At 40.8% G+C, this 12,834-nt stretch overlaps 2 pseudogenes; both read right to left on the bottom strand.

Annotated features, from left to right (window-relative positions):
- Nucleotides 1–2,986: 2,986 nt before the first annotated feature.
- Nucleotides 2,987–3,716, bottom strand: LOC101616682 (annotated as a pseudogene).
- Nucleotides 3,717–5,462: 1,746 nt separating this feature from the next.
- Nucleotides 5,463–8,031, bottom strand: LOC101616983 (annotated as a pseudogene).
- Between the last annotated feature and the right edge of the window lie 4,803 nt (nucleotides 8,032–12,834).

Genomic DNA, 12,834 nt, shown 5'->3' with positions numbered 1-12,834 from the left:
TGTTGCCGCTGCTGCTGCTGCTGGACCCACTGCTGCTGCTGCCTCTGCTGCTGCTGTAGCTGCCACTGCTGGAGCCATCACTGCTGCAGAAGCTGCTGCTGCTGGGTCCACTGCCGCTGCTGCCACTGAAGCTGCTGCTGTGGGATCTGCCGCTGCTGCCTCTCCTGGGTCTGCTGCTGGTGCCATGACTGGAGCTGCTACTGCTGGCACCGCTGTTACCGGTGCCAGAGCCACTGATGTTGCTGCCGACCTCTGCTCCTGCTTGGGTCCCACTGTTGGCTTAAGTTGGTGTGGCTGGTCGTGGGACTGCTGCTCTGTTCGCCGGAGCTGGGCTCAGGCAGTGGGGGAGGGGAGGGAGCCGCAGCTGCTGTGGTTCTCTCGCTGTTCCACGTGTTCTTCTACCTTGTGGTCTGCTCCTCTGTTTCTCACTGCCGCTCTCCCTTCATGTTTCCTGAGTTGCGGAGAGCGCCGGTGTGAGTGGAAGTTCCCGCACCTGGCTTTTCCTGCGGCTGGAGCCGAGTCTGGCCGCTTTCTGTTGCGCTGCCGCCGCTGCGGTTGGCGGAGCTGCCAGAGCCTCTTTTGCCGGCCTGTGTGGGCTCTGGATGCTCTGGATCTCTTCTACTTCTCGGCTGCTGCTTCAATTTCCTATATACCTCACTTTTTAGTAAAAGTGTGTATTTAGCTGAGTTTTTTTGGTGTTCCCCCCCCCACCAGGCTGCTTTGGTGTGGTACCTACACCACCATCTTAACCGGAAGTCACCTTTCCTTTTTTCTTTTGAGGAAAGGTCTCAACTCTTAACCCCTGCTGACCAGGAATTCAATCTGTAACCCAGGCTATCTTTGGACTCACTGCAGTCCTACTACTTCGGGCTTCCAAGTGCTGAGATTAAAGGCATAAGCCACTATGTCTCACTCTGTTCTTGCTTTTTGTTATGAAGATTCTTACTATTCCCACACTCTCCTGTGTGCTGTCTCAGGTGTTGACCACACCACACTGAGATTGTTGTGAGCAGCTCTGGGTGACATTCTAATGCATAGCTCCTGTCCCTGTCTGGACTTTAGTCTTGGATCTAGACCCAAGAAAGTAAATGAATGTTGCAGGATTGCTGAAGCTGAACTACAAGAAATGCCAAAATTTTTTCTCAAGGAGGACATACTGATTCCATACATACCACTAGTCCTTGCTTTCACTAACAGGGATATGATGAGGTTCTGAAACTTTACCATGTTAGAAAGTAAAGATGTCTAACTGAGAGCCTGACTTGTAAGTTCTCGTTTCTTGATGTGTTAGCATTAACATATTTTTCTCTTCTATGAGATGCCCAGGCTCATGTTTTGCTCCTTTCTCCCAATGCTATATTTGTGTGTGTGTGTGTGGGGGGGGAGTACATGTATGTGTATGTGTGGTGTGTACATGTCTGTGCAGATGTACATGCCCTGGGTGCACATGTGAGGGGCCAGAGAATGTCAGGTGTCCTCTGTCATTCTTCTTTGTTATTTCCTTCCAACAAAGATTCTGATTGACTTCAGATCTCTTGTTTTCACTCAGACTGGCTAACCAGCAAACCCCAGTGATTTTCCTTCTCTACCTGCCATGGGACTGGGGCTATAGTTATACGTGGCCACAAATTTTTATATGAGTGCTTTTCTTTTCTGATGGCAGTGACCTTGGGATAACTCAGAAAGCACAGTGCTGAAAAGAAGTGACAGAGGAGTGCTCAGCATTGAAACATTTCTATCACACCTTCTAAGACTCAATGTTCATTGCAGAAAAGGTGGCAGAAAGAATGTAAGAGCCAAAGGAAGGGTAGGACTTCTTACAGTATGCTCCTCCAGACACAAAATGGCCTGCATATCCATGACCTCACAGTGCCTGACACCAAATATACAAGACCATCATAATAGGAGGAAAAGATGATGACATCAAAATAAAAGAGAGACTGATTGAGAGGGGGGAAGAGGTATGATAAAGAGCAGAGCTGCAAAGAGGAAAGTGTGTTGGGGGAATTGCCATGGTTTATTGTCTGTAATTATGGAAGTTGTCAATAAAAGAGGGAAAAAAAGAATGTGTATTCTGTAGAGTGAGAGTGGAATGTTCTGTAGGTACCAGTTAAATTAATTTGATCTATGGTGTTGTTTAGCTCCATTATTTTTCCATTTATTTTCTCTTTTGATGATCTGTCTGTTGATGATAGCAGGTTATTAAAGTGTTCTACTATTATTGCATTTGGAATTTATTTCTGATTTATTGTCTAGTAGATTTTGCTTTATGAAATTAGGTGTACCTGTTTTTGGCACATATACACTTATGATTGTAAAATCCTCTTGTTGAATTGTCCCACTAATGAGTATAAATTGGCCTTCTTTATCTTTTATAATTACTTTTGGTTTAGACTATTTTGTCACATATTATTATAGACACACCTGTTTCCATTTGCTTGGTATATCTTTTCCCATTATTTCACTCTAAGGTGGTATCTGTCTTTCTTGTAGGCAGCAAATAGATGGAACTTTTTTGTTGTTGTTGTTCTTTTTCAGCTAAAGTCTCACTCTAGCTTAGGCTGACTTGGGATTCACTAAGTAGTCTCAGGGTGGCCTGGAACTCATGGTGATCCTCCTACCTTTGCCTTCCGAGTGCTGGGATTAAAGGCATGCACTACTATGCCCCACTGGATCCTGTTTTTTTTTTTTGTTTTTTTTTTGGTTTTTTGAGATAGGGTCTCACTCTAGCCCAGGCTGACCTGGAATTCACTGTGGAGTCTCAGGGTGGCCTCAAACTCACGGCAATCCTCTTACCTCTGCCTCATGAGTGCTGGGATTAAAGGCGTCTTTTTTTTGATTAAACCTTGTCTTTTTTTTTTCATGTAAAATTCTTAACTTTAATAGTTTTAAGTTTATTGTCATGTAAATTCAGTATGCTTAGAGGTTTGTTTTTTTTTTTAAAAAAAAACTTTAGCACAACCTAGAGTTACAGACTGATCTTTGTTTAAATCTGATCTACCAATTTCCGTTTTCCACCAACTCTGGGAACAGAAACCTGCACAGGCTTCACAATCTTTTGGTTAGGTGCTGCCTTTGTGGGAGCCTTAGCAACAGCCATTGCTGTCTTCTTTGATGCCTGTTTGGCCTGTTTTGCTTCCTTGGCAGCCCTCATAGCCTACTCTCGCTGAGCCTTTCTAACTTCCGGTTTCTGGTTCATCTTGGCCATGATGTCAGCAAGAGATGCCCCAGTGGTGGCCCTCTGGAACTTGACTGCATACCGGGCTCTCTTCTTAGTTTCCTCCTACTGTCCCTTTTTGTGCTTTCTTCTGTAGAGGACAGTCCAGTTTATCTGTAGAGGATTCCTCTTGGAAAGGAATGCTGACTCGCATTTTGCATTAAGAAACTGGAATATGGGCCGGAGGGATGGCTTAGCGGTTAAGGCATTTGTTTGCAAAGCCAAAGGACCCAGGTTCTATTCCCCAGGACCCACGTTAGGCAGCTGCACAAGGGGGCGCATGGGTCTGGAGTACGTTTGCAGTGGCTGGAAGCCCTGGTGTGCCCATTCTCTCTCTGTTTCTCTGTCTTCCTCTGTCAAAAAATAAAAATAATTAAAAAAAAAAAAAAGAAACTGGAATACCTTGCAGTTGGTCCTGGCGTAGCGCTCCCCCGTGTCCCAGGTAGATCTTGTACCCGCTGAAACTGCACAGCTCGACCTTCATGGCGATGACGGCGGCAGGACGGAGGGAAGATGGTGAAGAGAAGAACGTTGTCTTTTTTTAAGTTGCAAAATATTTTTTCTTGTAAAAACAGAGTCAAGAGAGGTTGACAAAGCAGTGCTATGTGAGAACATTTTCCTTTGATTCTGAACTCACTAGGCTCCTGTGTACCAGCAATCTTCCTTCCTCTCATTTTATGGTCCTTTCAGCTATGTTTACTGACTATATGTGTAGATTGCTTATAAGCCAAAAAAAAAAAAAAAATCCACCTGTTATAAAACCAAACCAAAAACAAAAGAAAATGAAACAAAACTTCAAACCCTAGTTCTGTTGTATTTTTCTCTCACATTCTCTACAGGGAGACATATATCTCAGACACTTTTGCACTTGAACAGTAATTCAAACAATCTGATAAGCAAAAATCTTAAGTATACACATTATGAGTAAACCACTTAGAACATTTACAGTGCTATCCAGATTTAGAGTATTTTTAACTTTAGAACTTGAAACTTTTAGGCTGGTGATTTAGTAATTGTAGCATACAAGCAAGTGGTGAGAACAGTGCACACACATCTGGCTGTATGTGGTAAACATATCTTCAACTTCATGCCGGTTCCCAAAAGCAGAGGGAAAACAACCACTTCTCAAAAACAATCTAGATTAGGCCAGTTTAAACTTCACAATTTAGAAATATCAGCAGCTACTCTATTTCCATATATTGTAAAATGATTTCAGAAAGAATAAACATACATTGGTTTACAAAAATAGAAAATGTAAAAAAAATGTTTGGGGCTTTACAAAACTTTATAAAATATGACACCATTTGTAAATTCAAGGTAATTTTACAATGTGATAGATATTACTTCCACAGATATGCAATCTAGTAAAACTTACAAGTGTCCTGCCTTGACACATATCTATTTTTCCAAGTCTTCAAGCCTTGGGAGATACTTGCTCCACTGTGGCATTTTTTTTTTAAAGACTGCTTATTTCCAAAGACTTTATAAGAAGACTTTTTCCTTCTAAAATAATGTGAAAGTAGATGAATCTGTATCTAAAAAATGTCTTACTGGAGGTAATGCAATATGCCATTTCTAAACTAGTGATAAATGTCAGACCAAACTCTTCAAAATGGCAACCTATTAATTTAAATATGTATGTGGCCATTATAATGTGGTGCTTTGATGAGAACTCTAAATTTAGTTCTTTGAATTACATTCATTCATAAAGATTCATTTTATCATCACTAAGAGCATCAGTGTCTTCTTTAAATCAACCAGAAACTGAGCAGGTCTGGGCTTGTATCATATACCAGTGTTATTACAGTAAGGCATCTCTTGGTATTTCCAAACCCTATTGTCACTGGTGTCTTAACCATTACACAGAATGGCAGAAACATGCTAATATTATTATTAACTAATTAAATTATACTCTTGTTCCCATTATCCTATGCTTTTATTTTTTCCACACAACAGGAAAAAAATGTACAAGATCTGTTAAACGTCTCTCCCTAAGAAAGTATTCTAGAAATAAATAATAAACCAAAACTTTATCCCATATATTTGCAACAATGTACCCCTGTTGGAGCCCAGGAAGGAGCAGAAGGCAGAGGCCTACTTTCTATCTGAGATAGAGGCACATAGGTTCAAAGTTTCTCAGGTAAGTTTGCAGCTAGAGAGTAACTGAGAGATCAAAGAATGTGACATTTCCCCCACAGCTGATTTCTCAGATAGTAAGCCCAATAAAATATTGCAAAATGTGTCCTTAGTCATTGCTGTCATCATCATCATCATCGTCATCATCATTGGATACACCATTTAAAGGAGACTTCAATGACTGAATATAAGAGTCTGATCTAGTGGGCTGGCATGTGGCCATGTCCCCTATGGAAAGCAGGTCATAACAGAAGTAACAAATCTGCACAGGCTTAGAAGGCTGGCTAGGAAGAAGAAATAGCTTTTCAGAGCAGGGCCCACAAACAACAAAGCCACATTTTTGCCATCAGGGAAATGCAAATTAAAACTACTTTGAGATTCTATCTCACTCCTGTCAGAATGGCTACCATCATGAAGACAAATGACAATAAGTGCTGGCGAGATGCAGTAAAAGAGGAATCCTTTTACATTGTTGATGGGAATGCAATCTGGTCCAGCCATTGTGGAGGTCAGTGTGAAGGTTTCTGAGACAGCTACAAATAGATTTGCCACATGACCCAGCTATACCACCTCTAGGCATATATCATAAGGACTCATCTCACTACCTTAGAGATACTTGCTCAATCATGTTTATTGCCACTCTATTCACAATAGCTAGGAAATAGAACTAGCCTAGATGTATCTCATCTGATGAGTGGATAATGAAGATGTGGCACATTTATACAATGGAGTTCTATTCAGTGGTAAAGTAAAATGAAATTATGAAATTTGCAGGAAACTGGATGAGTTTGGCAAGAATTATACTTAGTGAGACAATCCAGGCCCAAAAAGCCAAATGCCACCTGTTCTCTCTCATATGTGGATCCCAGCTACAAATGTTTGGACTTTTACATGAGTTGGAATAAAACTCAGTAGCAGAGTCCAGTAAGCAAGAAAGGGGATATAAAGGAAATAGAAAGGGAGGGGGGCACTTAAGAGGATGGTATTGTATATATGTAAGTAGAAGAACAGATTAATGGGGGCAGAAAGGCCTAAGTGAGGTCAGGGAAGAGACTGAGTAAAGGAAAGGTGGGGGAGGGCTAATCAAAGTGTAAGAGAGTATGAATAAGTCATATGGAAACCCACAATTTTTTGTACAATGAAACACCCAGAATAGATTGTTACTAGAATATTTTCAGTGCCAGGGATGGGATACCTTACAGTGAGTTGTTAGCCAGGGAGGTCCCTGATGCCCCTAAAATATTACAGGCAATTTCCAAGCCTCTTGGTTTCTATTGGGAATAGATGGTTAGATCCTATTGCTGAAGACTCCATGTACTTGGGCTGCAATGTCACTGAGAAATCCTGCTGGAGCTGAGCTGAAAACCTCCTCTGTGTAAAGTAAGCTGGAAAAAGCTATGCTTCATGCAGTTTCACAGGACAGAGGGAAATCACCTGTGGAGATAAACAACAGTGGACACTGAAAGCCTCAAATTTGGCCAGTCAGGCCAAATGAGACAGCAGGTGCAATAGTGGCATGTCTGTTGTGGGAGAAACTAACCACTCTCTAATTGGACTGGAGGCCTACTCTATGGTAGGGAATACATGCCTGATACAGGAAACCTACAACAGGAGTAGTCATGAGCCCTAGGGGTGTAACATCTGCTGGTGTCTGGCTAAACGTATATTCTGTGCTCACCAAACTGCCCAGTAAGCACTTCTCTTAATGTTCATACCCATATATTAATGATACTCTCACTTTTGGTTAGATAAACTTCTTTTTTCAGAAGGCAGTGACCTTGGGATGACTCAGAAGGCACCATGGTTCTGAGAAGTGACAGAAGAGTACTCAGCATTGAAACATTTCTATCACACCTTCCAAGGCTCAGGGTCCATTTGTGGAAGAGGTTGTGGAAAGAATGTAAGAGCCCAGGGAAGGGTAGGGCTCTTCCAATATGCTCCTCCAGACACAAAATGGCCTGGATATCCATGACCTCACAGTGCCTGTCACTACCTACACAAGATCATCATAATAGGAAGAAAAGATGATGACATCAAAATAAAAGACTGATTGAGAGGGGGAAGAGGTATGATGGAAAGTGGAGTTGCAATGGGGAGAGTGGTGGGGGAATGGAAGGAATTACCAGGGGTTATTGTCTGCAACTATGGAAGTTGTCAATTTAAAAAAAACCCACATTTTTGCCAATGGTGACAATGATTAACAGGTATAAATTTTGCTGACAGTGCATACATATAGTGGCTTCAGAACCAGGCAGCACTGCTGGGTGTCTTCCCACTTTTGGAGAGTAAATCAGTAATACATTTATTTTTGTGATTCATCCATTCTGACTTCTTGGTAGTGGTGGCAGTATACACTGTGAATGATTTAGTTGGTGTCTTGATAAGCCACCCATTCCTTAATTCCTCTTCATCTTTGTTGAAATCAATGGTGACATACTCTAAGGGGATTATCTATTGTTTGTACTTTTTCTTCTGAATGACAATGTTACCATATACAATAATATCATTAAATAAGGAAAACTGCCTTACTTAGGCTTCTTTCTGCACAACTTATTCAATACTCCTCCAATTAACACCCGTCCAGGTTCAGTTAAGGGTTGACCAGCTGTTTCAAAACAATTTTAAACTATACTTTTGTGTCTAGTATTTGCCTTACTATTTGACAAACACTCCACCATCTTTTGCCAATAACCTGACTCTGAGAGCGCGGGCATCTTCAGCCACAGGGGCTCCACACACTCAGCGCAGCCCTGGACTTTCAGTATGTACTCACAACTTGGGTCTTCCAGAATTTTTCTATGGTCCACACAACCACAGCTCCCACTGTGCATACCTAGACACAACTTATAGGACAGTCAACCAAATGGAACCTGACACTGTCCTTCATCCCCGTGTGTGTGGAGTTAGCAAAGGTATCTGAGACCCTCAGGAATGGGGCGCAGTGAGGGAGAGAGGTAGACTCGGTCTGGCAAAAACTCAACCGTGTCTTTAAAAAAATTGTATTTCATATTTATTTGTTAGAGAGAGTGGGGGGGGGGAGAATGGGCACACCAGGGCCTCTCGCCACTGAAAACGAACTCCAGACCCATGCACCATCATGTGCATCAAGCTTATGTGGGTATTGTGTCCTTGGGCTTTGCAGGCAAGTGCCCTAATCGCTATTGCCATCTCTCCCCAGCCCCAACTTTGCCTCTCCCTCTCCCTCCCTCTCTCTCTCTCCTCCTCCTCCTTCTTCTTCTTTTGATTTTTGGAGGTAGGGTCTCACTCTAGCTCAGGCTGACCTGGAGTTCACTATATAGTATCAGGCTGCCCTCAAACTCATAGTGATCCTTCTACCTCTGCCTCCTGAGTACTGGGATTAAAGGCATGCACCACCACGCCTGGCAAACTTGTCTTTTGATTAGGGAATTGAGTCCCTTGATGTTCAGAGTTATTATTGAGAGGTGTGATTTTATCCCTTCTTGATTCTTATGTGATTTCACATCTGTTCTAATTTTGATTATTGCTTTTCCCTCCAGTAGCCTCTTAAGTATATTTGTTCATCTCTTCACTATGGAGTATCCCATGCAGTATTCTCTGTAGGGCTGGCTTAGTGCTTATATACTCATAAACCTGGTTTTTATTATGTGTTCTTAGGCTTCACAGGAAAGTGCCTAAACTGCTAAGCCATCTCTCCAGCCCTCTTGGGAGTCTTTTAAACGAGATATTTCAGTTTTGTTTTTCATTATGTTTTTCTTCAGTGTCTCCATCTCTTTTTAAATTCCATTTTCATTTCTTGGTTTGACTTTATAATTGTCTCTTGAAATTCATTCCTGCATTTGGTTAGTTCCATTAAGTCTATTGCAAAGACCATTGAGTTCTTTTTTTTTTTTTTTTTTTGGTTGGTTCTCATCCATTTCATTCAGTCAGCTATTAAGTACTTTTTGATTCTCTTCTATTTTACTGAGCTGTATATTAAGTTCTTTTTGTTCACTCTCTTCCATTTCATTCAGCCACCCTTTTAGTTCCTTTTTTTGTGGGAGAAAAAAGGGATTTATTTGAAGCTTACAAATCTGGGGAAAGTTGCAGAAAAAATTGGCCCCCCTTCCACAGATCCAAGTAGAGAGGAAACAAAAAAGCCAAAAGCCACCACAAGCAAGCAAGCAAGCGTACTTCAGTGACTCCAGGAAATTTTCCAGAACTTTACATATATTTAGAATGGAATACCAAATCCATTCCCACACCTTATGGCTGGACCCTAGGATTCACCCAGTGACACCTCCTCCAACCAGGTGGCTAGAGATCTAAAACTTTACTAAAACTGAAGATTTTGGGGGACATCCATTCAAAATACCACATCAGCTTAGATGACTATTATTAGACTCTGATGCACAGCAAGATTCCCCCACCCCACTGTTGACATGGTGCAGGCTGGAGCCTGGCCACTGCTTGCTGAGCCTCAAAGGGACAAAGGGAGAGACTGAGTACCTTTCCCATCACCCTCTTCCCAAGAAGCTTCAGATGTTTGTGGAGGAGATCTGTTTCTTAATGTCACTTGTTGCTTTCTGCTGATGTCCTTTCACCCCAGTATCCCTTCTTACATTTTTCCCAATTTTTAGTTTTTAGTAGAGAGACAGATATAATTGGTATGCCAGGGTCTCTAGCCTCTGCAAACAAACTCCAGAAACATGTATCACCTTGTGCATCTGGCTTACATGGGTTCTGGGGGTTCAATCTGGGTCCTTAGGCTTTGCAGGCAAGCGCCTTAACTGCTAAGCCAACTCTCCAATCCTCAGCTCAACTTAAAAAAAAAAAACAATATTCAAGAGAGAGAGAGAGGTACCAAGGCTTCCTGCCACTGCAAACAAACTCCAGATATGCCACATTGTGCATCTGGCTTTATACATGGGTACTAGGGAATCAAACTGCAAGCAAGCACCTTTAATGGCTAAGTCATCTTTCCAGCATCCCCCTTTTTTGACAACTTCCATACTTACAGACAATAAACCATTATAATTTCCTCCCCTCCCCCACAGTCCCCTTCACAATCCACTCTTTATCATATCCCCTCCCTCTCCCCATGAGTCTCTCTTTTATTTTGATGTCATCATTTTTTTCTCCTATTATGACATGTAAAGGTAGTGCTAGGTACTGTGAGGTCATGGATATCAAAGCTAATTTCTTTTTTTTTCTTTTGTTATTATTGTTATTATTTTTATTAACAACATTTTGTATGGATGCATCATGTGTTGGTACCCTCTTTTCCCTTGTCCCTGTCCCCATTCCTCAGTGGGTTGCAGGCATTCCCTATTTGGTTAGGGTTATGCGTTGTGGGAGCAGCAGTTATTTTTTTAGGGAGGGAATGCCTCTGGAAATGATGTCTCAACCAGTGGCTCTTACAATCTTTCTATCCCCTCTTCTGAAAAATTCCCTGAGCCGTGGTAGGTGAGTTTTAAGTCTACTTAAGTGATGATTTAAAAAATTGTTTTCTTATTTTCCAATTCGTTGATTTCTGCTCTGATCTTGATTATTTCTTTACACTTTAGGGTTGGATTCTTCTTGTTTTTCCAGTGCCTTTAAGTGGACAGTCAGTTATTAGTTTGAGATCTCTTTGTCTTTATCATGAAGGCATTTAGCATTATGAATTTTCCCCTTAGGACTGCCTTCATTGCGTTCCATAAGTTTTGGTAAGTTGTGTTTTCACTATCATTGAATTATAGGAACTTTACAATTTCTTTTTTGATTTCTTCCACAACTCATTCATTGTTTAAAAGTGTGTTGTTTAGTCTCCAGGAGCTGGTGGAATTCCTGATGTGGCTCTTGTTAATTTTTAGCTTTTAAAGTATTGTTATCTGACATGATGCAGGAAGTTATGTCAGTTTTCCTGAATTTATGGAGGCAGGCTTTATGGTCTAATATGTGGTCTATTTTGGAGAAGGCTCCATGTGCTGCTGAGAAGAATGTGTATTCTGTAGAATTGGGGTAGAAGGCAGTCACCATCTTGGCCGGAAGTCCCGATCATATTATTTTTGTCCTTCAGTCCTTTATATAGTATATTACATTTATCAATTTTCATATATTGAACCATCTCTGCATCTTTGGGATAAAGCCTACATAGTTGTAGTGAATGATCTGTCTGATATATTCTTGTATTCTGCTTGCCAATATTTTGTTGAGAATTTTTGCATCTATGTTCATGAGAGAGATTGGTCTATAATTTTCTTTGTTTGCTTTGTCTTTGTCTGGTTTTGGTATCTGGGTGATGCTGGCTTCATAGAAGGAGTTTAATAGAATTTGTTCTTTTTCTGTGGTGTTGGTTCTTCCATGTAGGTCCAGTCAAATTCACCAATGAATCCATCTGAGCCTGGACTTTTAGTTGGGAGACTTTTTATAACTGCTTGGATCTCCATACTTGTTATAGGTCTATTGATTTAATTTTTGTAGGACATATGAATCAAGTAAGTAAACAATTTCTTTCAGATTTTCAAACTTAGAGGCATATGTATTCTTTTTTAAAAATATTTTTTATTTATTTATTTTTTTTATTTGACAAAGAAGGACAGAGAGACAGAGAGAGAATGGGCACATCAGAGCCTTCAGCCACTGCAAACAAACTCCAGATGGGCATGTGCCCTCTTGTACATATGGCTAATGTGGGTCCTGGGGAATTGACTGACTGGGATATTTGACTGATTGTGTTTTTCAGTGCTAGTATATCTGCCTGGTTTTTCTTCAGTATTTCTATTTCCTCATGTCTTATAATGTCCTTTGGCTTTGCAGGAAAGTACCTTAAGCACTAAGTTATCCCTCCAGCCTCATATATATATATTTCAAAGTAGGGTCTTGCTTTAGCTCAGGCTGACCTGGAATTCACTATGTAGTCTTAGAGTGGCTTTGAACTCATGGCACTCCTCTTACCTCTGCTTCCTGAGTGCTGGGATTAAAGGCATGCTCCACCATGCCTGGCCCCCATATATATTCCTAATGTATGATTTTATGAATTTCTTTGGTATCTGTTGTAATGGTGGCCTTTTAATCTCTAATTTTATTAATTTTTGTCTCTTCTCTCTTTTTTGTGGTCAGATTTGCTAAGGGTTTATCAATCTTGTTCATCCTTTTGAAGAACCAACTCTTTGATTGATTCTTTTGATTGTGTTCTTGGTTCCTATTTCATTAATTTCTGTCCTAATCTTTATTATTTCTTCCTGTCTACTGATTTTTGGTTTACCTTGTTCTTCTTTTTCCAAGGTGTTAAGGAGAAGCATTAAATTGTTTATATGTGAACTCTCTAATTTCTTAATATAGGCACTTAGAACTATAAATTTCCCTCTTAGGACTACCTTCATTGTGTCTCAAAGGTTTTGGTATGTTGTATTCTCATTACCATTTGGTTATATGAACTTATTGGTTTCCTTTTTGATTTCTTCAATGACCCATTCATCATTCAATAGTGTACTGTTTAGTCTCCATGAATTTCTGTATGCTCTGTAGTTTTTCTTATG

Source organism: Jaculus jaculus, chromosome 1, assembly GCF_020740685.1.
Source record: "Jaculus jaculus isolate mJacJac1 chromosome 1, mJacJac1.mat.Y.cur, whole genome shotgun sequence".
In the NCBI taxonomy this organism is placed as follows: Eukaryota; Metazoa; Chordata; class Mammalia; order Rodentia; family Dipodidae; genus Jaculus; species Jaculus jaculus.
The sequence above is the reverse complement of the archived record's forward strand: the minus strand, read 5'-3'. Positions and strand labels throughout refer to the sequence as shown.